The 27461-nt window shown below is 38.4% G+C and overlaps 1 protein-coding gene across 1 annotated transcript in view; it reads left to right on the top strand.

The window, feature by feature from the left end:
- Nucleotides 1-885: 885 nt before the first annotated feature.
- The window catches only part of CWC22 (CWC22 spliceosome associated protein homolog), a 74048-nt gene continuing 47472 nt past the window's right edge, over nt 886-27461 (top strand). The window contains exon 1 of the mRNA XM_072932310.1: nt 886-1218. The gene's annotated coding sequence lies outside the window, so the exon portion shown is untranslated. The remainder of the gene's footprint in view (nt 1219-27461) is intronic.

Raw genomic sequence — 27461 nt, 5'->3', positions numbered from 1 at the left:
ACATCTTTTACTCCTGTATTGCCATTATTCATTTATATAAATTATGCTGTTGTCTGTTTTTTCCTGCTTATCCCATGAAAATTTTTTAAAATGTACCTTTTATGAAGTTTTTTACTGGCCTATTAATATCCTTGCTTCTATTCTGCTCGGCCTTTCTCCTACTTTACAGACAGCAAACCCTCCACCTCAACTCCCAGTAAACTAGTTCATTAACTTGGTGTAGCATTTTGTTCATTTAGTCTATATTGTGCCACCTGTCATGGCAGCTTATCTCAGTTTGGAGGTTCAATCCCATGGGTGGGTTTAGTGTGAGATGCTTTGAGAGTTGTTTTAAAGTTGTTTGGGGAATTCACAGCATCATTTTCTCAACAGGCTCCAGTGCTGTCTCTGAGCTCAGCAAGAGTACGCTACTCACTTTCTCTGGGGGGAGGGAACTCAGAAAATACTTATTCTGCAAATTATAGTTAATGTTCTAGTATAAAAGTAAAATGATAGCTAATATATCGTGTACACATTAAATTTTAAGGGATGTATTCTCCATTCATTTCATGTGTGATTACTCCTCTTTGACATTAATTGGAATTCTGTGTAAAGACTGAAGAGAGACCATCAGTGGTAATGTAAATTGAAACAAGTCTCTGATAAAATACAGCTTTTAAAGAAAGAGTCATTCAAGTAACAGTGCTGCAGTATTCAGCTGTTCTGTGTCACTAACAACTAAAGGATCCTCCGGACTGTTAATAATTCTGTAGCAGGATGATATCATCTACTGCTGCTACATCAAGGTGTTAAATAAATATTATGAGGTAAGAGTTTTCTGTAGCACATAGTTGAAATTGTCTGCATAAAATGGGCTGAGCTCTGTTACAGACTCACAGCTCACCACAGTGAACTGAGAAGGGATAGCTTCAGTGTAGTTTACAGCATCTATAAAAAGTGACTGGAAAATTGATAAGAAAGATGTTAGTTTCCTGACTTGTACATCTTAGTCAGCTGAGCTGGAGACAAATCACAAGAACAGCAAGGTCTGACTGCTTCCTCATGCAGCTGACAGGAGAAAATCCCTCTTTGTGCTGCCAGAGAGCTCGGTGCTGTGTCGCTGCAGCTCGGCCGGGGAAGGCGGAGGGGATCGGGGAGCGCGGCTCTGTCCCTGCCGCGTCCGGGGCTCCCGGACCTGCTCCCGGCACAGCCGCGGCACGGAATGAAGCCTCCCGCACGGTAAGGCTTTCCCAGATCTACCTTTTGGGGGAAAAAAACCCATTTATAGTGTATTCTACTCTCTCCATCTAAGTCCTTCCTTTGCAATGGCGCCTATAGCAGTTATTGTCTTTAAGGAGTTTTCCTGAGCAGGATCACTGCCCTGATTCCATTTACCATGCAGACACACCAGAGAGAAGAGCATGGAGTTAAGAAGGGCACGGGGGATGCATAAGTTGACATTACTGCTGACAGGAATACTCATTATTTCCAGCTTTGATTAACTTTGCTCCTTAAAAGCACTCCTCCCAAACTCACTGCTTCTGTAGGACCTTGAGTGCCAGCGGTCCTTAGATACAAAGTGCACACAGTGTAAAGACAGCCACAGACACCTTCAAAGACAAAAATACGGCACCTGGCACTTCTGCTATGCTCTTCTGTTCTATTTGAGTTTAATTCTCTCAGTGGTAAGTCTTCAGTTTCTTTCTGCCTGATGAAATCCACCCATCAAAGTTAACTCCAGTTTACTAAGGACACACATACGCAGGCCAGGATTTATTTGGACTAAACATTTATTTCCATTTTAAATGGAGTTAATTGCCAATTATCCTGACCTAATTAATGGTAGTGAATGCAAATTTGCACCCTCCCAAAAATTTATTCCAGGAAACAAACAGTTCTTTCCAGTCTCTGCTTGTTCTATGACCAGCAAGGATGAGGCACAGGCATTTGTGTCTCAAAAGAAATGATTGCAAAGGGGGTAGATTTGCTTTTGTCAGTTTCATGTTAATTGATAACCAATTAAATAAATGTAAAAGGCAACCAAATCATCTGGCCTAGGCATGGTTTTCACTGAAAGAAGAGAAGCATGTTTGAAACAGAATGTTTGCACATGCTGGAAAGCCTCAGTCAAATAACAGTGTGAGGAGGTGGTGGGACAGGAGGGAGGGTCTGTGGTGTGCTGTACTTTGAAGTGTTTACTTCAATCAGATTTGGAATTACTTTGACTAAGATGACTTTTTTTTTTTGCAGTAAAGAAGTAAGAAATTAATATTTTCAGGGTTCATTTTAAAAAAGAAAAAAAAAAAAAGGAAACCTACTTCCGCTATTAGAATATAGTGTGGTTTGAGGTTTTTACAATACAATTTAATCAGATTGCTGTAGCATTTCATACCTCAGTAAGGCTATGATGAAGAGCTATGCTTTCCAGTCTAAAATAAACAAACTCTATTTTTAGTTGTTTCGGAATAGCACTGAAAGGCAGAAGCAGAGGGAATAAAATGTTTCTGCTGTTTTGCAGGTGAGCATAGCTAATAGACCCATATGTGAAGAGATTTATTTTTATTTTCAAATTGTAATGATTTCCAATTGATCAAGTTAATTGTCTTAACTATATGAAAATGTGGGGAGGAGAAGAGAAGGGTTTCTTTGCAGCAGGACCATGAGATTCAGCCACAGTATTGCTGATCAGAGGAAATAAATCTGGGGCAGGTAAACAGACTCCCTGATAAGAAAGAAAAACAATCTGTATTGCTCTGTGGACTCTGAAGATGAATGCAAAGGAAAAGATGGGGGAATATTTTCTGGGTTTTTGTCTGAGTTGAGAGGAGAGCAGCTATGGCTCCGTACACCTTTTTCTCCACTTTCAATTCACACATTACTTTCTTCCTCCCAAAATGTCATCTTATTTCCATTTGTTTGTTTCCTCCTTAGCCATGCTTCAAAAATTCTGTGAGTAGCCTCATACCATAAATTATGTCACTGAATTGACCAAATTTACCACACGGATTCCATCAGAATATTTAAGTTTCTGAGAAAAATCATAGAAAGCTTGTGAAGGGCGATGTATGTATGTTATATGTTAAATTACAAACCCTCAGCACATAAATCTTAGAGTTCTGGGAAATTATGTGTTTAAGCCCTGGAATGTCCCCTGGAGAGGCAGAGAGAGCCTCACTGCCAGGACATGTGCCAGAGCCCTCCAAAATCCAGCCCAGGCACTGCAGGCTGAAAGTGAGAGCATGACAGTGAAAGTTATTTAAGATGTAAACCCACACCTATTCCAAAAGCTAGAGTTTGGAAGTCTTACACTGAATACAACTGAGTCTATGAAAAAAAAAAAAATACTGGAGCCACAGATTTTTCATCATAAAGGCCTCAAATTCTACCAATGCATTGCTGAAGTTTAATATATTGACATTTGATGTGAAAGCTTATACAGTGCTTAAAAGACTGTAGGCTATGGAATAGTACATTAAATGAACACCTTTACACGTGTTGTGCTAGAACTTAATTCTTTCTGAGGATGCTGTTTTTTAGAATGGATGTTTATATTTTAAAAGCTTACAGTGAAAAATAATACTTTTGACAACCCTATTGCTCAACATTCACTGAAAAACTCCTAATATGTCTCTCTGAGGGCTCTTATGCCTGTGCTTTGTCTTGGAATACATTGCTGCTTTGTCAGCACCCTAATACCCATGAAAAACCCTCAGTATTTGAAGCTGCAAGAGTGCAAATTGCGTATTTTTAAATACTTGCTGAAACTCAGGTCCTTGTTTTGGCCTTCCTGTGGCATTATTCTTTTTTAATTATAATTCCTGGTGGTTTTACATGCTGCCTCTGTATTTTAAGACTTGTGAAAATGATGTAACATTGTGCATTACTCCTTTCTTAGCCAGTATAAAGAATTGGGCAAGTACAAAAGTACTTGATGTGGTTTTGGTTTTTGTTTTGTTTTGTTTTTCTGAATGTATTTCTGGGAGATTGGGAGTGCAAAGAAGCTTGGGTATTTTCAGGTGAAATGTAGCTTCATCTGAATTTGGATTCCCCCTTCTTGGTAGATTGTATTCTCATAAGGTGATTCAGAAAGGGTACTCTGGGGTATGCATGCTCTGAGTGTGCATATTTGTCTTCCTTCTCTGCTATTTGTATAGCTTCTTTCAAATTTTTGCCAGGATGACAGTGTTTGCATATGGCCTACTTTGGTTATTATTAGATTCTTCCTGTTCCCCATAATTGACTCTTTTCCGGGATGCCGTGTAAGATGCCTGTGGTCTTTTATATTTGTTATTGAAATATTTGATCTCTTCCATTAGTTTGTCTGCGTGCCCTGTTCTGCTCTAGAGCAATAACCTCGAATGTTTTCAAACCCTGTAGATTCTGTAAATCTGCTGAAAGACCTGTAGTACCTAGTGAGGAGCTAACTGGGAACTGTCACCTGTGCACAATGGTGCTAAAGTCAAAAGTCAGCACATTGCAAAGGGCTAAGGCCTCCCTGCCACGAGGTACTGATGGGACAAGATCACACTCTGCAGTTATTTTGTCAACTGGGACAATTGATGAGGCATCAATGTTTTGACCATGTTGTCAGCTGAGTATTTTCTTCTAATGTAGTTATGATCTTATTATCAGCCAAAATCTGCTATATCCTTGCCGTGTTTTAAGATCTCTTTTGAACATTATTTTGTACTATTAAGTAAATTTCTTCCTCAGCCACCATCCAGACCTTTGGACCAAAGTAAAATGTGAGAAATTTAACATTTACAGAAGTGATTGAAGAATTGGGATGGGAATCTAACATCAGCACTGTTTGAACATGGAGGTATTTTTGGAATTTGGGGAAAAGGTGGGTGGTGGAGAAGAGAGGAAGAATCCAGGTTATTGATTTCCTTATTATGAGCAGGTCATGTCAGACACTAAAATCAATAAGCTGTTCACTCTCATTTCTGCATGATTGGCACATACTGTGAGTTGTCATGGTGTATATTTGTATTTAAACAGCTGTGTACATGACCTTACATAAGGTCAGAGCCAGTGAATTAAAGAGTGTTGCAAGTGAAATTTCAATGGGATACCTGCTAGCTAGCGAAATTATACTCTCACATGACTAAGCAATTTAGGGTAAGTATTGTAGCCAAGAATCAAAATTCTTCACACTGTAAAAATATTTCTCTGAGTCCATTCAAACATCTAACTATTTGACTGGATCATAGCCAGAAGCTAACTGAATAAACCTGTGCTTGTGTAGGCTGAGAGCAATGAAAAAGCTATTGCTAGAATGTGTCATTTTGAGTACATATCTAATCCTACTCTTTAAATACAGATTGTTGGACTCTGCCTCTTAATTTTTAACCAAAGTCATGGAACAGAATTCAACAACTGGGAGGCAAAAGCATAAAACACAACATGTATTCTGGAATGCATTTTATGGAGGAAAAATAGCCCCAAACAACAAACCAAAGAGCTTCACCTCTTTAGCAGGCTCATGTTCATTCACTACTTTATGAATGACTAACGATGTCTATGGATGTTGTACCCTTCCTTCCTCTGCTGGACATCAAATAGACATTGTATTCACACGGAAATGAAGCTTTACAAATTCTAGTGTATCAGTCAGGTGCCAGATATTTTTGTGCTTGACAAGGCAATATTTCATTGTGGTGTGGATTTTTTCTCTCTTTTCTTTTTTTCTTTTTAATTGCTCATTAAAAAATTTTGAAAACAAGAACAGGAGGGGTACTAACAGTATGCAAATAGGAATTGTCTTACTAATCTGAAAAACTGAATACAGCACCAAAAATATCTGAGCTACCTCTTTCAAATTTACTAGTAATATCCTGCTCAGGAATGGTACAGGTGGTGAAGCACCAGTTTAATCTCAGACATTAGAATTAAAACCTGCTTCAGTTCAGCTAATGGCATTTAAATGTTGCTGTTCCTAGGCTAATAAATCCTGTGTCCTCTGGCTCTTATGATGAGGGGTAAGACTTAAGTCTATTATTTTCATTAGGACTTGAATACATATCGAAATTGTCAACGTGCTTAGGTCAGTATTAATCCCAAAACTCAAAACTTTGCTCAATAAAACCAAATGCTCTGCAATAATTCTACAAATTTTGGTTTAAAGAGTTTTTTACAAGAGAATTTATTTTGGATCCTTAAGAAGTGTGGAACAATGCAGGTATGTGTGTCATCTAACAGACCAGGCCTGCTCTCTCCAAGGCAACTAGCACAACAGCCATGATTGTAGGGAGAACTCACCTGGCTCCACAATAACTGAAGGTGACAGCCAGTATGAAACTGAAGAACATCTGCCTCATTCAAGGAGGAGAACTGTTCAGGAAATTAATAATGCTGTGTACTGGATTTTAGGAATTAACTCTCTGTGCGATAGAAAAAGTATGGATATAAGATGACAGCTGCAAAGCAGAGAGGTTGTAGGATAAATAGAAACAGGCTTTCCAGAGCAAATAGTCTTTATTGCTGCTGTTTGCTCTTTATAGCTTGATTTGCATCCCCTAACACTTGAGTTGTTTTGTTCACTGGCTGTATTGCTTGTGAATTTAGGAAAACACAATTTAGTTCTTTTAGGCACCAAGAATTATAGCTTAAATAAAGGATTTTCTCCTATGCTTGAAGTGAAATAATATGTGCTGAAATATTCTGTTGAGTTGAATCCAGAATGCTCAACATCTCATGGGATTCATCTACTGACAAATAACTCCTTTGCTGCATGTATCTAGAGACTAGTACTAGCTAGTTAATGTACAAGAACTTTATTACTGCCCAAGTTTTTGAAATTATCAAAATCACCATGCTACAGCCTTGCCTTCTTCCCTTCTCTCTTCTCCCATATTTCCTTTTATTGGATTGTGCTGAAAGTCAGGAAAGGTGAGCCAGGAGAACTCCCCTTTACACACTTCCAAATTCTAGCAGGCAAAACGAGCATTAGGAACAGTGCTGTGAGTATAAACTTCAGGCTGATCTGTGACCACACCAAAGAAAGCAGTGGAAGGTCTCATGGGGTTCAACTGGCCCTATGCTGTTCCATTTTACCCATGTAAATCAATGTTCTTATCAAAGCCCAGTGTTGGAGATTACCTTGTGCTCTTTATTTACAGTTCATCTCATTAAGTGATATATTTTTTTGTCAGACAATGATCAAGGAAGCATTAATTAATTAATTAATTTCTTGCAATTACCTTTTTCTCACTTTTCTACATAGGCATAGCTGTGATGCATATCTGTCATATTCCTGAGTTCTGAAGCATCTATATAAAAAATATTGATCCCATTCTTAAGTCAGAAATCCAAAACTCCTTAAATAAATTTCACGGAGGGTGTGGGGGTAGGAGGGACTTGTTTTGGTTTGTTTGATTTGTTTTTTTAAAGCAGGCTTTTTCTAAAAGGTCATGTAATTGTTTTCTACTTATTGCCTATTGATTATATTACTATATTTCAAGTAATTCTTCATCTGATTATCTCTAAGCACTGCAATTATGACCAATTATCATAATACATATGTTGTGTAATTTCATTATATCCATTGGTGACTCAAAATCCAAACTGATATACCTGAAAGTAGATTCTAAATAATTGTTTTGTCCTACTACTGCAGAAGTCTGATGTAAGGCACCCTCCCCCATCTCATGTGAAAGAATGTTCACTTATATGAAATACCTTTTCTCAGAGAACATGAAAGGTGCAGTGGGTTATCAAGTAGCTAGGGAACCAAAGCAGACTTTGTAGTCACAAAAACCGTAAAGTATTTGTTGCTTGATCATCAAGAATAATATTAGATTATCTGACCTTGAGATCTCATCCCTAACCATAAGCTTTCCAGAGAGAAACAGTAAATTTAGACTTGGGCTCTTTCAGAAGGGAATTCAGATCACATGCCAACACTGACAGGAAAAGGGTCTCAGGGGAAACTGGATTCCTTGGTAAAATTAGGTAACTAAATTCAGATGGGAGAAACATTCCTTTTTTCCAAGGGTTTAAGCAGACGTACAAATTTCTCTCGAGAGAGCTTTGCAGGATGGAGAAATATAGGTCCTCACAAATTAGAGTCAAGCATCTAGACTGCAGCTGAAGTAGATAGAGGTTTCTTGTTACATGCTACACCTCCAATATAAGCTACAGGCTTCTTCAAAAAAAGCCAGGGAAAGCTCTTTCACCCTTGTACACTCATCTTTTGGAAATGTGCTCTACAGAAAAGTGCTTATAAAAACTAAGAAATATGTTAGAATTCTTTGTGGTAGCAAGTAATCACCAAAAATAAAATATGCCCCTATTTAAGATAATGGGAGTGTTGCCATTTCACTCCATTAAGCCAGAACTAGGATGCCAGACTGGCTGCTTTTTATTAAAGGAAATCTGGATTTTCTTTCAGATTGTTCAGAACCAACCCTAACCAAATCTCTGATCCACTAAATGTTACTGGCAAGAAAGAAGTAAAAAAAAAATTGAAGCACTAATGAAAATATTTTATTTTATTATTTTAAACAAAAAGTTAGTATGTTCAACGTATACAAAATAATAATTTTCATGACACTGAAATTCAAAATCATACTTTATATCACTTACTACATTGTTTCTCCACCAACAATTAAAAGTGCCTGTAATTCAAATAAGTCTACCAGAATTTTATGGTCTAGTATGAAATTTTCAGCATTTTTCATAATTTTTTTCTTTAATGGATACATATCTAGACATGTCAAATGTTCTTGGAATGGTTGCAAATACCCTTGTCCCAGTCCAAAGGTTATTTTGTGTCTGTAAGTGGCTCTGGCTGATGTCAGGGGCCCTGAACCTGCTCTGTTCCTCTAACCTGACAAAGCACTTAAACCAGTGCTTAACTTTAAGCACAGAAATGACTGGCATCAGAAGGCTAACCTTGTGTGTAAATAATATCTAGGTTATCTATCAGCTCTTTACAGGAAAAAAATATTAGCTTCAAATTGTGCTTCAGCTTCCATAGCTTCAGGGACAAAAGTCACGTGAATCAATAAGACCCAGTGCATAGTAGAAAAGGGGTGAAATGCTCAGATAAAGAAAATTTCCATATCAGACCACAAAATTTATTGCAACTTTGACCTTGTAAAATGCTACCAACAGAACAGATACTCCTGGAAATATTGCAGGTGTCAGGTGTCATTATAGCAAATAAATTCAGGAAATAGTTGATGGCTTTATTTTGGTTTTGACGCAGGGGGGATTTTAATTCAATAACTTGCAGGGCTTTTTCTCAGTTGCATTATCGACTAGGCTGATGTGACCAAGCTCAGTCATCAGAGAATTGTTTAAAATTTGTCATGACAAAGTACTCTATAGATTCTGGATTTTAGCAAGCAACACAGAGAGAAACAGGCTTAGCAAACCCAACATAACTGGGAAGAAACCAGGCAGACGATGTGGGGTGAGGTGAGGACTCCAGTAAATGCAACAGTTAAAAGGACCGTGTGGATGCTGGGCAGCAACTCATTGATAAAAGTTGGTATGAGAGCTTTTGTTATCCAGTACAGATAGGTGGGAAAAGTGCCAAGAAGGTACAGGTAGCCAAGAAGATCTCTGCCCAGAGGCCCTCAAATGAGAGGTGACAATGTTAATGGAAATGGACAGATCTGATTCTTCTTGAGGTCATCTATGTCCTCAGCAATTCCAGTCACTTCCACTTTCAGTCACTAGGATTTAACATCATTTTCCAACAGCCTGAGTTAGCTTTCAGTCCAGCGTTGGGAGCCTCGCAAAGCTTTAGCTGGATCTGCACAACCCCATTCTCTTCACTGTAACTCAGCAATAAGTTTGAAATTGGTGACTTTGTACAAATGTGTTTGGGTTTTTTTTTTTTCCTAAACAAACTAAATATATTTTCATAATTTCAAAATTAAATATCTGTTAGATTGTAGCTGTTTGACATATCTATCTTGTAAACTCAAACTCAATCATAAAAAGATGGTGAATTCTTAACACAGTAAGAGTTTGCCCAGAAAAATCAATATTGAAGAATGACAGCAAAGAGAGTCCTATAAGTAGTATGACTTTGCCATGTACTCAAGTATTTTTGGAGCCCAGACAGTACATTATGAAGTGACAGATTCATGTAGTTTAGCTGGTGATTTATAAAGTTTGCTAGCTGATTTAATAGGGTGCTAGAAAGCGTTGTTGTTCAACCAAGTAAAGAGAATCATAAAATGGTAATGAATGTTATGACAGTTCATGAATATTTCATTTGGGGGTCTCTTTCAGATGCCTGTTAGTTTATCTCAGGATCTAGGAGTATATTGCATATAAATCTGCTAGAGAGCAGAACTGCACAGTATGCCAAGAGACAGGCAGGAGAGGTTTGGTGAGACCAGCGTGTGTTTGAGCAAGTGTCTCCAAAGCACAGCATCACAGTTAAGTCCTGTACAGAGTGGTCAGGAAATGGAAAGTATCCTGGGCATCAGGCAGAGCTCTCATTTTTATTTGCTGTTTGTGCATTTAGGAGCATCAGGAAGTGCTTCTCAAGCTCGCTGTCCTTACCCATGACTTCTAAGAGGACTGGTTGGCTGTAAACTCACAGCAAAGCTTTTGCTGAAAAGCCTAAAGGGATTCCCATCTCATTAAATATTTCTTAAGAGCAACTTACAATGTGGACAGACATCTTTAGTAAGATAAATCTGTAAAAAAGGCATTCAACTTTTCACTTTTAACATCCCAAAGTGCAGAATGTAATCTTTACTTTAAGTCCTGCACAGCTCTATTTACCCTGTAGTCAACTATGTATTCCATCATTAATTTTGTAAAAGGTCTTGAATACTTAAAACTAAATTATTTGTGTGATCCAATGCCAAATATTAAGGAAGAAAAAAAAAGATTTTTTTTTTTAAATAGAGATAATCTGTATTTCAATGTATTTTGATCCAAACCAGCAAGAGGGACCTGCCTCATCACAGCAGTGATAAGGTGGAAATTCTCATGTTTCCATTTCCTTGGCTGTTTCTTAGTGATAAACCCCTTTAAAACAATGGACTTCTAACTTTATGCATTCTGAAGGTTTGCACCAAATGAAGTAATGAAAGAACAACATGTGAGGACAGGTCAAGAACAGCACCATGCCAGGAGTTCGTTTTAATGGGAATTACACACTCAGAAGGGGTCAAAACAAATATGAATGTCTTAAAGGGACTTGCACAAGTGGTATAAAGGTTTTCTGTTAGTGTTTGCATATAAAACCAGACTGAATCCCATCCCACAGACTGAAAGATATGTGATGAAGGGTTTTGTTTTAGCTAATAAATCCTTTCAGTGATAACCTGTGGAATCCAATATTCGCCTTCAGTTTTGTGGCTGTGGGAAAGACAAATTTGTGCTGAGGAGGCAAAGGCTCTATTTACAATGACTTTGAAGGAAGATGTTAGGACAGAGCTGGGGTTGGGACTCTGCTTTGTACCAGTTGACATCATCTGAAAGACAAGGCAGGAAGGGCATGGCATGAAAGCTGTGAGGCCTTGCAGTTTGTCTGGCTAAATCATATTTAAATCTGGTTAAATTTGTGAGGGGCCTCAATTCAGTACTAAAATATCTGTAGCATAAGTTATTATTTACTTTCAGTAGAAAAAAACCTAGAAGTTCATAAACAAATTTGGTTTTATCACATGAATTTGATGCTGCAAAACAGACAGAAATACGTGACCTCCCTAGTTTATCATATTAACTGATTATAACCAGCACAGGCAACTGTGGTGCAGCCTCATATATGTAAACTGAAAGAAATATTTTTTTCCTATTATTATTGCATCTTGGACAGTAAATTATGCTGAGAAAACAACGCTCACAAATTTTTCAGTGATTTCTTCAGAAGAAGTCACCAGTATGGACAAAGAAATTGGAAAACATTTATGAAAAATTGCTTTTTCAGTTCTGGTTTGTGTCAAGGGCTGATCTACAAACTGGAAGGAGAGAAAGATGTGCTGTCCTAGCAGATTTGACTTATGTTTACAGTAATTTGTTTGGCCACTGTTTATTACTTAATAATCAATTTTTATTATTACATTAATTCTAATTGGGATATGTGAAATATGCAGTGCATTGACCACATGACATCAGTTTACTTGCTGAATAATTTAAGCTGTTTCCTTCTAATGCCTTAGGCTGCAATATCATTACTTTTTGGCTGTCCTAATATTCAAGTTATATTGACGTTATTTCACTTATTATTACCTTCTTGACATGAAATTGTTTTTCAAATATGGAAATCTTGCTCAAATACTTCTACATGACAGAATCCTGCATTAGTCTATAATGTATCATAATAACAAAAGGGTGCAACATAAAGCACTTTATTTGTTTTCTAACCTGTGCCAGACTTCAGAGTAAAGGGACAAGAGATGCCAGAAGAAGAATTTTGGTCTGCAAATTTTTTATATATTCTTATCCATTTATACAGAAGGCAAGGAATAATCTTTTTGATAATATAGAGGCAGCAAATGCACAAGCAGTAAATGGACAGGGTGATTTATCCCACTTCACACTGCTTTATAAACAGTATGTATCACTCCTGTAAGTTGTCTTCTGCTTAAAGAATTGTAAGAAATATATCTCACTATTACTTTTATTGATAAAACAGACAAACCACCTTAATTCATTCTTCATCCAGAGCCTTTTATCACAGCATGGTTGTGATTAGGATTCTGATCAGAGTGTGCCACTCTGAGATTGAGAGGCTCTATCTACTCATCTATTATTCTTCACAAAGCAAAGCTCCAGTGTACCATCTGTTTTCTTACTGAATCTTGCATGTAGCTGCAAAGAGCTGGTCACCAGAGATTAAGTCTGGCAAGCAAGCTCTTGGTTTGCATGGGGATAGCTAAGCATTCACTGCTATTGGCCTCTTTAAGTTTCAGATGAAATAAACTACTCTTCTCCACTGTATTTCAATTTTTATTTTATCTGGTATTTATTTATATATGACTTTTATTTAATTTTTATCTGGCATAATTGATTTTGTATTTTTCTTGCTTTTTTTTTCTGAACAAAAAAACACTTGGAAAAAACCCCGAGGAGCCATAAATAACCATGCTATAGAGCTTTAATTGAGGAGAGGTCTGTCTTGCATTTTGTAAGATCTGGATTAATAAAGGCTGCTTTATGCTGGTGGTGCCTGCCCCTTCTGACACAAGAAACAGAAATGGTTCCTGGTATGAACATTCTCAGATAAAACAAAGTATCAGCAGCCTGCTGGACAAACCTGAATATCATCATCCTACAATTCCTCTTCTATATCAGGCTGTGCAGACACCTTTGCTTTATTTTAAGAATGTAGGATGGGCTGGAAGCAGCTGAATCCCCCAGGCACTGGGGGGATTTAGTTTACATTAGGCTGTACACAGTTAATGGACAAGGAGCTGAGCACTGTGTAGGGCTGGGATGTGGCTCCTTGCAGAGCCCCACAACATCCCTGCCCTGTGTCTTCTGCTGAACAGAGGTGTAGCTCTACCAGCTCACTGCCACTGAGCTTTCCCCACCTTCCTTGAGGCTTCTTTCCTTTAAACTACACAATTCCATTGGAGTTTTACTACCTGGAGCATTTTATAATAGCCTGTGCTATTCCCCAAAGAGCAATAAAAAGTAGCTTTTGAGGCTCCTCTTTTTGATCCATTATTTAGAGCCTCATTTGTGCTGTCTGCAATCCCCACATCAGTGCCAGTGGTCCTGCAGTTCTGCAAATTCCCTTCAGGACTAGACTAAAATAAATCATTTTGTAGGAGGTATTTAGATATCATCATAAAACAATTTTTTTCAATCTGCTCCTCTTACCATGGATTTTCATAGCAGAGAAGGGCTGTCTGAGGAAACAACTCTATTTCTTACTGACTCTCAGCTTACAGAATAAATTTTTACTTGGCAACAAAACTTCCTTTCCCAAGATGATGGTTAGACTGTACTATTGGGCTCAACTCAAGCAAACATTTGAGTTTGTGCAAAACCTGGCTATTTTCCTCATATGCTCAGTAGGACACTGGGAGCTGAGCCATACAGAGTCAGTGAGACCTGGGCAGGTTCTACATCAAGCAATGCAGGTCATTAGACTATGTCAGTAGTAGCAAGTGAGTTTATTTTTGCTTCATTCCTGTAAATGACAGCTTTATTATATGTGCTTTTTTTTTTTTTTTTTTTTTTTTTTTTGGTTTCCTTCTCCAGCAGGAGTAAAACCATTCTCCTCTTTAAATATGCCAAGGCCTTTTTTCACTCAGATTTAATTCATTTTGTGATACCAAATGTTTTGCCTGCCACAGCAGGCCAGTGAAGCCACATGGCAGTCTGATACTGCATCATGATTCATTCAAAGGCTGTAGCTGCACACACCAATTGACAAAACTCATCAGTGACAGAATCTTTAGCCCCTGCACCTCGCAGTCTAAGTGCTAATGATGCTACGTGGTGCAAATCCACAGAGATATGGGCATGCTGCTGGCAAGACTTGAGCAGAGGTTTTACAGGCTTCATCTTTGCATCACCAAGGAATTTTGTGTGAGCTTTAAAGCAGCCCAGAAGGCAAAATTGTTGAGTGAGAGGGCGAGGATACATATGAGAGTATAAGTTACACAAGAGGTTGCATAACTCCCCTTCCTACTGGGTGATGGGCTCTGGTGGGGGGCTCAAAAGGCACACAGAGGTTTGATCCCTACTTCAAAGACTATAAGCATGTCTTAGATTAAGTAGTCCTTGAAAAGTTCATCCAGAATGCTGCTCAAAGGAACACCCCAGAGATATTAGCTGTAATGCTGTATTACCTTGTTTCACTTCATAGTCCCTTTCTGAAATACCTTTTTTCCCCTTCCCTGGCCTGCTATTTTCTTTTCTTAATTTTTTGTTTTCATTAATTTTGATGTTGAGTAGCTCCAGGAACAGGAAGTACAAGATTTCTGAAAACACCTAGGAGTTTTCTCTAAGTCTTCAAGCGGGAGGTAAGAATCCCATTGTGTGCATTATATATACAGCTGGACAGAACAAAACCTTTCAAAGACAGCAAAGTCTGAAAACTTACAATGGCATGTCAGAAATTAGTCAACAGAAAAGCTAATCCCATTCATTTCTCTGGGAACTATATAAATTGGTATCAGTGCTAAAAGAACAGCAGTTTGCTGTCATCTGTGACTCACCCATGATGCTATGAACTGGTTATCAAAAAGAGCATCTAGAAGTTATTCACGTTATCTGGAGGGACAGACAAGGCCATGAGGGGTCCTTTCTTCTGTGACCTATGGTCTCCAAGGCAGCAACAGTCCCAGAGACATGAGCTTCTTTTTCTCCCAATGCTGGTTGTACTTCTTTGTGGGTGTTTTGTTTTTGGGTTTTTTTTGTCATCCCTCCAAAAGAGTTGTTAATCATCAACACCAGCTGAAAAAAACTAGCGTGATCTTATGTAACAGCCTAAAACAATCACTTACAGGGGTGGTTTGCCACAGAAATCATCACTTGTATTTCTATACTCAGCACCTCAAACCCTGGGATATGGGATGACAAGGTCATGTTAGAATTTTGACCAACTGAACCCATTTATGCAGCTGCAATGATCCCCACCACAGTGTATTAGTGAGTAAAGCTTCCCCTGTAAGTGGGTGCACTCACAGCCCTCGGGCTGGAAGAGGCTGTATGCAAGGGAGTTTGTCATCTGAATTCCTGCAACCCTCCCCCTACCCCATTCCCCTCAGGTCTGACTTCTGTCTACACTGTTGTTTGTTTGTCCAGGGGCTTTTTAATAACCATCCTTCCATTAACAATATTGTTGTTGCAAAATGTATTACCTAACCAAATCTAACATGCCTGAAATAATAAGTGAATTAAAGGGGATACCTGCTGCTTTTGATTCTGATATCAAAACCATGTGTGACATAATCCCACTGGTCAGAAGCAGCAGAGTGAGCTGCTAATGGACGTGTTATCTGTGAAATACAGCTATTGCCTTTCCACAGATTGCTTGGGGGAAAACTATAGAACAGTGAATTCTCACATTTCAGACTCCTTCTTGGTAAAAATAAATATGTTTGATTATTCAAATATATGCTGATTGAAAAACAACATTCAAAATAGATGTTAAAAATTGAAATGGCAAGATGTTTTCATGCTTAGAGCCTAGAGCATGCAAGGTTCATATTCATGATCGTTTCTGCATTAAAGACTCTCTATGGCACTGAACAGCTCTGTCAGGTTAGATCAGAGTAGCCACACAACATGACAATCAGCTTGATGGTATGAAGATATTTAAGCAGCTCTTGAGGATGTGGGTTTGATCCCCAGGGTCAGTTTCTTGCCTCTAAATCAGTATAAATTTGTATTATGTTTCAAACTATGCTTTGTAGGTACACTGGAAGCAAACACAACACTTTTGTGATGGAAGCCATAGATGTATCAAGGATGTAACAACAAAATTCCTAGCTTTGCTGTGCTCAACACCCAGCTCTGAAATCCATAGAGAAATCAAAAAATTGATATCAAAAATTTAAAGAAAAAAAAATTACAGAAATACAGCAGGTACAGATTTTTATTGAATAAAAAGAAGAAATTGCAATTCAAAAAATACTGTGCTGAACTTCATTCCATTTGAAGGGATTTAATTTTTGTTATAATTATTTAAAAGCACAGACAGTACAAATATAGGGATTTTATGCATACAACATGGCTAACTTAAGCTACATAAACACATACTGAGGGCAGCTGGAAGTTGTCTTGTCTTGTAGGGAAACAGTAAGTTAGAAAAGCAAAGTTGAAGCTTCCCTTTCTGCGGTGAAAACTAATCCATGTCTATTAACCTATGGCTTTTATCATGAAATGTGTATGAGGGGGATGAGGGAGTTTAGGGAAGTAAGGCAGTGGGTACATACTTAATTTTATTTATTTAATATCTTGAATTATTAAAAAGACAGGTGCTGCTTGGAAGATAGTTTTCCATTGTTGTATGAACTATCAGGGATTGAACCATGAAGGCTTAAAAAAGAATTATTTTTGTTATATTTATACCTAGAGTGAACAAAAGCCTACAAATACATTATAACAATATGAATGGGCATTAATTATTTCAGGATTAATTATTTTCTAAACACTAAATGTAGAAGATTGCAAAGTAGAGGAACTCTTTGCTAAATGACACTTAACTCTAGGGCAAACTCTCCTGGCAGGCTGGTAGCAGGCTATAGTGTTTTTAATCCATAGGTCACTCACTTGAACCTGTCTCAAAATGTTAATGATTGGTGGAAGGTCAAGGATCTCTTCACTGATCTAGACATATACTCAGAAAAGGGCAAGAAAGTGCAAGAATAAAATGAAAGATCTTCCTTATGGAAATTGTCTGTCTTTGCCTATAAAGGTAGCTTTGAAAGAAAATTATATTTACTTTTCAGATAGTATATAGTATATGAATGTACTAAATATAGCACTACAGTGCAGTGTATGTCCCTAATTAATGAGTGAAAGATTGTGACTTTAGTATCCTCCTTGGACTAGGAATTTTGAGTCTAATCTTTTCATCTAATGATACTATCTTTGTACATGATATTAGAGGGTTTTTATTGCTTTGTGGGGTTTTTTGATTTTTTTTTTTTCCCAGGCATGGACTACTGAACTAGAACTAACTAAGATTTGATTAAGCCACCTTTATACTAAGCTGTGTTTGACTCAGAATACAATCAATCCTAGAACAATTGCTCTGTGCAGAATTCCAAGCTGAAGAAAAATTGAGCCTTATTTAGTCCAGCCTCATATTGTGCTCCACTTTCAAATATTGACTGTGAGTCCACATGAGGTTTTAAGTGTACTCTGCATTTCCAGCATAAATTTTTCTGCACAGCATCCTCGCATAAGTACAGGATCAGGCCTCAGAACATTACTTGCAGGCTACTCTTGCAGTTCCTGTGGCATCTCCCTGCTGGACAGTCACTCTTTTGCAGTCTTCCAACTCTCAGCAGAGAAATCATGTCAGTCACAACTCAGTCTGTAACTCTAGAGTAGGGGAGGCTCCTCATTTTTTGAGATGAGAATTGTCTGAGAAAATTAATAATGTTTTGCTTGTTAATTTATTAAGCTTCTTACTAGCACTAATTGTACATGGAAGGCCCTTTGGTATTCATCAGGCTCCATTCAGAGCCACCTCACAGAGCCTTTATTTCTGTCACCTTTGCAGGGACACCTTGCATGGTCATGCAGAGCCAAGCTCTGATTCATCAGAGATAATTCCCTTTTCACTGCCCTGAGTGGGCCAAAGGCTGAGCTCCCATGTGGGTCCTGGCTCTGCCAAGCACACACCCATGTGTGTTTCAGATTGTTAACAACATTTTATGACATTTTGACTCCTGAAGCATGATAAATTTGAGTACTGTCAATAATTAAATTCACACCATAATTCCTGACTATTTAATGAAAGGAATTTTCTCTTTAGAAAGTAAAATAACAAAATGATGACTGTGGGCAGTCAAAGATTTTCATTTAATTAGTATTTCTTGATCTGCCTGTGATCCAGGACACAAATCCAACTATAAATAACATACAAAAATCATATCTGCTTCCTTCTGCCAAAATTTACAAATGCTGTCTCTGCTTCTTCATTGCAATAGCTCAGATCTTCAGGAGGACCACTAACAGCCATGTGACCTCAGAGGTGCACTCTTGATTGAATGATCTTGACTTTCTTAAGTAGTCCTAAAAGCATAACTTTTTCTTAATTAAGCTCTGGATAAATGCTTTTATTCAGCAAAGGGTTTCAGGATGCTGGCGTGTGCAGCTTCTGGGATGATTAGATGATTATCTTTCAGGAGGGCATTGCTGGACCATTCTGCTTTATAGTTCATCACCATTATCTCTCATTAAGGGTTTAGCCTGCACAGAGAACAAGGAAGGTTTTCTCATCCTCATTATTTTCCAAACCACTAATTCCCTGACAAGAATATTTATAAATCAAAGTTGTTAATTACAATAGCTAGATGAAAATGTAACCTAAACCTATTGCTGTATAAAACAAACTACAGATTCTGACATAATGGTCATGGTTTTCATAAACTGAAAAAAACACTAACTGTCTTGTACTTAGAGCTTAGAAAATACCTTTTAGGTCACAGGTGTTTATGTACCTAAATGTAAAAGTTAGTAACACTTTAATTTAAATGCAATCTGTTATCTCTTTGTCACTTCTTTAATCCTAAGAGGTTTAGAGACCATTGAATTATAAAACTCTGTTATTAGATGCAGTAAAATGGGAGCAATCATTTGGCAAGCCTCACCCAGAAAGTAATATTAATCTATTGGAAACTCTGTACCTTATCTGAGGAGAGATCAATTACAGGCTAAAAATCTCCTTGGGCTGCATTCTTTTGTGTTTTTCTTTTTTTTTTTTTTTAATAAGTGATGTAATTTGAATGTGCTGCTTTCAGACTATCAAAAGGCTAAATAAGCCATACCTAAACTTTCATGTTGATGTTCTGGTTAATATTTATATTGACAAGTATCTGGCAAGAACAGGCTTGAAATGCTTCACTCTACATAATGTAGCACCCTGGTAGTGTGTGCTTGGAAAAGAAAACTGGACATTATGCAAACAGACTCATAATGAGTAATTCACACCTCCTCTCCAAAGCACTTACAGTAAATACAGTAAATCAGGAGGCTGTCTGGGTCTGCATGTCACAACACAAATGTCCAGACCAAGTCTGCAGAGGCTGATCTGCACCCTCTAGTGACCCAAACTTGTTGAAACATTGGCAGGTACAAATTGCTAAATTACTTGGAATGTTTCTCCCCTAGCCAAGACCTTTATTGATCTATTATTGGTCTAGGGCAAATAATAAAAAAAAAATTCAACAAAATTGGAAAAATTGGACTGCGCCAAGACATCTAGAAGCCTTCATGGACCTTAGATGTTAACTTCTCACAGGTACCAGCCCAGCTGTGAGCAGCTGTACAAGGTGCAAAACAGGCCCATAACGTCCGTACCCCCAGCCACCCATCCCCAAAATCAGCCCTGGCTCACACCCCAGGGGGGTCTGCGAGCCCAGGCAATCCCTGCAAGGGAGGGTTGTGTTGCTCCCAGCTTCCTGCAGCCGTGCAGCAAGATTGCTGGACGGATTAGCCCGGGGCAGCCTTGAGTGCATGTTCCAAAAATAAAGGCAGTTATAGTAATCTGCCGTGGCAAGCGTGCGTGTGTACGATACGCACTCACTGCAAGCCGAGTGATTTAATAGGATTAAATTCTGATCAGCAGAGAGAAGATTGATCATAGTAATGAGAAGATGGGTAGAATACATCTGGCTCAGTGGCAAACAGGCTTGAGGAAGAAAGTGATACAGTTCAGTGTACATTATGAAGGAATCATATTGGACCTCAGGCTTATTCGCTATATTAAGTGAGCAATAGTGTAGGAAAATTGGATAGGCTTGCATTCTCCTTTTTGGGTAAGTATCTAATGCATTGCTGTGATACTTTATTTGCTTTTCAGTTCTAGGCATGAAATGAAGTGTTCAAATAATATGGTCAAAAAAGCTGATTTACAAACAGAGAATTCCCAGCCCAGTAGCAAATGTAGTACCATATAATGCAGTGTTGGGTGAAGATTATCACAAAGCAATTTTCATGGCTGGATTCTAAGTGTATGTTTTCAGTAGCAGTGAACCTGACAGGGAAATCATCTGAGAAAGAATAGACTCCCAGTGTTGCCAAACTCCAAGGCAACTCTCCAAAGGGGACAGCTTGCAGCATACAGATGAAGTAAAGGAAACTACAGGGGGTTAGACTCTGGGAAAGTACAGTATAGGTGGTCTTTACTTAGAGGTAAAGCAGTTTAAGCAGTGGGCTCCAGGGAATTACCAGGGAGAATAAAAATTTGGAGGAATGTTAATGTGCTTAACTAAGAAAAAGAGAAAATTTAAAGATCAGTGAAAAAAAAGTAGGTCAAGAGAGTAGAAAAGGCAGTGAAACCTGACGACTGCAAATGTACTTTCCTGCCCTCCTGGCATCCTCAAAATTGATAAGGAGAGATTGGCAGAAAGCAGGCAGTGCATCCAGCATATTGAAGTGCAACTGGCAGACACTTTTAATGAAAAACAGTAATTGGAAAATGTTCTCATCAAAACTTCTTTTGCCAGAGGTGTTTTGTCAGGTTTCTTTTCCTGTTCTATTTTGTGTTTCTAGAACTCACTTGTTGGCTGGGTAGTTACTGTTGGCTTGGTCGGGTTTTTTGGCAAAAAGTTTTATTTTAACATGGCCATGTTGTCATATTTGCATTGTTGCATTTCAGTTTTGATTTTCTTCTTTGAAAGCGTAATACAACTTGAGTTAAACCTGGAAGTTTATCAGACTGTGCAATTTTTAAACTTAGGAAAAGTCTTATCAAGAAATCAATACATGAGTTCAGGAAGTGTAAAAAAACCACTTAGCAAAAGGAAAATTAAGATGCTTTTCAAAAGTTGCAGACATCTTTTTTATGACATTGTACTTTATTTTTGTTTAGTAATAAGTCTCTACAAAGGATCCAAGGGTCCATCTTTTTCTTAGTTCACATCCCGAAGCAGGAGCAGTAAATAACAACTTCCCTAATGTTCATTATCTGATTAAAGAAATTGAGGCATGTAACAGTGCAGAGGTTAAAAGACAGGGAGGATTAAAGGATGAGTGTAGCTAATTAAGGAAACAGCCCTGCAAGCAATTACATACATGGTTAACTTTAAGCACTTCAGCATTAATAGGACTACTCACGTGCTTAAGTTAAGCACATGTGCTTGTGAACTGGAGCTTGAAGACCACATCCTCTGCGATGTTGAGGACATTTTAAACATTGAAGGCAACAGGATTGCCCTGTTCCAGCAGGAGCTGTGGATATGGAGCACTTCCTGGTACCAGGCTTCAGGACAGGATAGCTCAGGCTAATTGGGAAGAGGTTGATCACCCAGGTTTCATGTTAAGTCTTCCTAGGTAAATACTGGACAACATTTCTTTTCAGAAACATTTTGAATCAAGCCTTCATTGATAAACATTTTCTTTTAATAAGCTCCTCAAGACTGATACTGAAATTAAGAATGTTTTTTACTCTACCATTTAGCAGTATAGAATAAACAAAACCGAAGGACTCATTCCACTGGAGTAGGTTGGTACGAAGTTCAGTGCCTGCAAGAAATGGGGTGTGACAAGGTGAAGTTTCACTTCTCAAGCTCCATTTTAAGCAGCAGCATGAAGTGAACTACCTTGTTCACTCACCTGGGCTCTTGTCAAGGTCACAGTACAGCCCAATACAACCAAAACCTCATGCCCAAAGGACATATAGCAAGCAAGTCTACATTTCATCCATTGTTCCCTAGATTAAAGTCAGTGCCCCTTGTCTGTCTTATAGTGATCTTTTTTTTTTTTTTTTTTTTTTAGAAAAGGCACAGAATCATTGCTCCAGTAGGATTTTTTCAGTTCACCAGTTTAAATTTTAGAAGCAGAAGCATCTGTAACTTAAGCAAAGGTATCAAATGTAATTTGGTCACGTCTTCTGATGGTCTTAACTGCCCACACTCGCTGGGAAAATATTTCTTTCATCACGTTTGGTTTGCTCTTTCCAAGAAGAAGAAATGGCTGTGGATATCTTTTCTTGCATTTGTTTTTTCTTCTGGTGTGCCAAAAGAAAAGGGCTTGTTTGGCATCACACTCCATGTCATTTATGGTCTTTCTGTATCTTTTCCAGAGAAAGAAATAGTTGTTGACACTGATTTGAAATTAGGATTAAACTGTGGCATCAAAACTGCCAACCAGTTGAGCAGAGAGTAAAATTATGAAAAGTGAGAACACAGCCTTATCTTAGAGTGTCCTATAGTCCTATAGTTCTTATCTCTCAGTGTCCTATAGTCTCCTCAGCTGGAATCCATTAAAATGTCTGCTTTGTATTTATTTATTTGTTTTTCAGTTCAAAGGAGATGACCTTTTTTAAACTAGGCATTGTAAAAACTTTAGTACTGGTGTTTTCTCAGCTGCTGTCCTCACCAGTGAGACTCCATTAGCAGTGGCGATTGTGCAAATTCAAAGGCAGGAAGAGGAAGGCATGGAGGAGAGGAGGAAATGATTGATTGGGCTATCAGAGAAAATGTCCTTTGACATGAAACTCTTCATTATTGTTGATTTGACTTTCTGAGGCAGTCCTTGAAGAGAGAGTTAGAGGGATGGGACTTACAGGGATGGTCTCTTCTCTTCTCCTGGTTATTGTTGTTCCACTTTGGGGTGCAAATTCTGGAGCAAACAAACTGGGAGATTTTATATGCCAGCAGCAATATATGGCTGCTTGGCATGAAATTCCTACTCACTACGAAGATCTGTCATTTCACAGAAACACCATTCTCCTCACTATTATCAAGTTTTCCACATCCTGCAGGAGTAAATAGCTTTGCTCTAAGAACTCCTCCCAGAAGAAGGTGAGATTGTCCTGCCTTCCTTCTCAGCTCTCACATTAGCCAGATAATGCTGGCAATTATTTCTCTTCTGACTTTTTTGAGAGAGTGTCCATTAGTAAGTCAGATTCTCCCCACTATGTTCTGTTGCCCCACTTGTGCATGCTTCCATGTGTATTTTGAAAATAAATAGGTTTTCTTAAAAGGTAAAAATCACATTTAACATTTTCAGCAGTACGTTTTGTGTATGGGTAAGTTTTACTTTTCTAGTGTGGATGCCCCAGTTAATATGAGAAGAGCCAGGGGACATCCCTCTTTTCTGCAACTGTTTTGTCACAGTTTTTCTGCTGCTAACATGGTATCACTGTGCTGCTTTTTGGCAATTTTTAATTACATTTGAATGCATCCTGCCACAACTCCAGTGCCCCTGCAGACAGGAGAGGATTGTTTCCATAGCCTGTGTAGAGGGCTGGCAGCTCCCCTGTCCCTCTGTGTGTCAGTATCTGCACACCCTTCCCTCACCACTCACCCCTACACTTGTGTCCAAAAGGCTCTGCCTGGCCCAGGCTGTGCACAGGGCTCAGCAGGAGCATCTCATAGCTGCTTTCTGGGTACCTGAGAGGCACTGCTGGCTCCTTCCCCTTTATGGTTCCCTTCATTCGACCCCTCGGAGCTGGTGCCCCCTGGGAGCCGTGAGCATCTGCCAGCTGATGTGTGCCAGGCTCACCTGGCCAGCCTCTGCCACAGCAACCTGCCAGCAGCAGCTGTGGCTGTGGAGCAGAGAGGAAAATTTGGCCTTTGCTCTGCCCTGGAGTTACCTCTTAGAATTTCCAATGACTGTATCTTCTAAAGGCCCTAATTCTTCTTAAACGTTGTGTAATTCAACATCAAAGATCATATCCAGCTGTGTTCACTATTGCTTTTTTCTCTCTTCAGATCCAAATCTGTCGCTAACTGCATTTTCAACTTTTTCAAGTTCCTCTGTTTTTTGAAGTGTCACTATGCCTGTGTTTCCCACAGCCTATTCCCCAACCTGCTTTGCACTGTTATCAAGGACTGAGTGATCCTTTGTCCCAGATCCTCAAAGGAATATTTCAGTTCTTTCTTCATCCATTTCTGAGACAGTTCTGTCCCTTGGCCCGTGCACTTCTTAATTTACTCTTAACATTCAATGCATTTTTCTATGGGCACTTAAAATTCACTCTTAACTTTCCTCATTTCAATCAACATTCACACAGGGACACTTACATGTGTCTTGAATTGTCATTTTATTAAAACCCTTTGCTCCTTTACCATTTCAATTACCATTCTGTATAATATCATTTGCATTTGCATGGTACTTTCACCCATAAAAGACAAAAGTTTTTATTCTCCCTTAACAGATGGGTAAAATGGAATCACAGAGATTAGAAAGATGTCTTTGCAGCTCAGTACAACTATATGGTCTCCAACTTGAGAGCTCAATTACATTAGAGGAAAATACTGTAAGCACAATGGATTGACATGCAAATCAAAGTGATATAAATTACAGATCTGAATCATAAAATCTTGATTTGAATTACTGCTTTTACTTTTGGTTTACATTCGCACTTTCCCTTATTATTCTAAAAATGTTTGCCCTTAATGGAGTGCATAATCTTTCAAAATTGCAACTACACATAGCCTTTACTCCAGGTGGAGATTTCTTACTACATGCTGTTCATATATGTTTATTTAAGCAGAAAATTAAACATATATTTATTCAAATTCTGTTGTAGAAACCTTAAATTACATTAGTTCACTATGTCTTAATTTTTAGCAGACAAGCTGGTTTTTAATTTGTATCAAGCTGAATGTACAATTACAGCACACAAAATGCACAAACTGAGATTTGGAAAATAGTCTGTTAGTAACCCCTTTCTTTCCTTAAGTATCAATAGCACCATTTATTAAAATACAGATTAGCATTACATTTGTATTGACTAACTTAGTGAATGGGAAGCTTGTTTCTTGTCACTCTAAGTGACATATTAGGACTCCAAATCTGCAGTGGAGGTCTAATGAGATTTTCAAAACTACACCGACAATCAGGTTCCTGCTTCCAAAGGAATCGATGGATACAAGGTGACCTGTAGGAAGTCTTGAAAATTCCCAGAGGCATCTCAAAAACCTGTGCTGGGGACCTTCAGTTTTCTGAAATTTGTTGGGTTCATCCTCACTTGCTGTGTTTATTCATGGATTTTGTGATAACAAAATAGGCTGTTCTTTTCAACTCAAAATCGATCTTATTACTGTGTGTGACTTATTTGGAAAAGAAGCACATGTTCTCTCTGCTCCTGCAGAACTGCAGCACAAAGTCATTTGGCCAAAAGCTTTTCTGCACTCCTGAAAATACTTACGCCTACAAAAGTAAACAGAACCTATCATCTGTGCTGTTACAAAGATAAATATAGAAGATATTAGCAGCACATTATGTATGCTGTTAATAAAGTGGTTGAGATAAAGTAAAAGTAAAATAATGTTTTGCTGATATTGCATATAATTTGAAAAGCAACACTCTTCAAGTCATTTTTTGAGTTGGGGCCTTATTAATTAAACAGGATTTTGTTTAGCAGTAAATGATATGAAAACTAAGTCTTAACATTTGCTTGGTGGACACATAATTTAACATTAAATCTTAAATAGTTTTAAAATTATTTTGCATATATTTTTTTGTATAACTGAAGTGAAGAAATATTTTTGTCATTTGATCTTCCCTTGAGCCAGCAGTGGATTTCAGGAAACTTTTCAGATTTTCTCAGCCTTAAACCCTGGTTTCTGTTCATGGTCATTAAAACCCTCTTGAATTCCCTGAGAGCTGCAGTCTTGCTGCATGACTCCTCATCTCTTTTCCTGTGCAGGGGGTTCTGCTATTGCTTATCCTCTAAGTGGCTTCTATTAGAAAATGATTAGCAAGTTTTCAGAGTATTTGATCTTTCCCTAAATACCACAAGGAGAAGAAACAATCAGGAAAAAAAATAGAGCCATTTTCTGTGCAACCTGCATGCACAAAATGTGTCCCAAGAGATGTGAGAGGAGACAGAAATAGCAAAAGGATGCCTGAGGGAGATAGGATGGGTCAGCCCAGGCACAAGGGGAAGGATGGGCCTGTGGCATTAGAGAATCAGACCCTTTCAGGCCTCTGTGGCTGCCCATCTGGGGGTCTCAGTGCTGCAAAATTGGTGTGTGCCTCAGACTGGCTGTGCCCTGAGCAGGGCACCCCTGGAACTGGCTGAGCCCTGAGTGGGGCATCCCTGGAACTGGCTGTGCCCTGAGCAGGGCACCCCTGGGACAGGCAGCAAAACAGTTGCAGCTGCCCCTGAAGCCCCCCTAATCCCAGGGAGCTCCCCCCAACAGTCGTGTGCCAATAGCTCCACCTGACCTGTCCTAGAGCGGACACCACAAAACATTCCCCACCAAAGGACATTTCTTACAATGTGACAATTGTCATGCTGTGTACAAAGAAAAGTATGTTTCAGTTTGACATACTGAGAATTACTATTTAATTTCTAACTGGTAATTTTAAATAATTCTCCTTTTATTCTAAAGAATGACATTTTAAGAGTTTTAAGACAGAAATATTTCATATTTTAATCAAAGGAAATGTTTCACTATGTTCGGGGTTTTTTTTTATTCCTTCTTTCCTTTTCCTTGCAGCTTGCTGCAAATTTGAGCTCTCTTTAGTTTTGTTTCAGGTTAATCCCATACAATTTTCATTTTGACAGATCTTTAGGCAAATGACAGTATCTGTTATTTATACAGCTCTGTCTGTTAAAGCAGTGATATTCACTGCTCATCACTTTAAGGACAAATTGAGGCCCTAATCCTGTAAAGACCTACCTATTTTTATGGGCAGAACTGCTTACTGAGCATAAAGTTAATCACATTAAGCTTGTAAAGCACTAGAGATCCTAAAATGGAAAACATTAGTGATGTGCAAAGTACTATTTTGACTTTCAAACACTTCTCCCTTTCTCTGCCTTCTTCTGTAGAAGGATGGGGGACTCATTCAAATGGACTAAAAAAATTAGTTAGAATCTCAGTTTTGCATATTTTCATTCATTTCTTGCAAAGAAT

Source organism: Taeniopygia guttata, chromosome 7 (genome assembly GCF_048771995.1).
Source record: "Taeniopygia guttata chromosome 7, bTaeGut7.mat, whole genome shotgun sequence".
Classification (NCBI taxonomy): Eukaryota; Metazoa; Chordata; class Aves; order Passeriformes; family Estrildidae; genus Taeniopygia; species Taeniopygia guttata.
Note: the sequence above shows the minus strand (reverse complement) of the source record. Positions and strands in the feature narration are given on the sequence as shown.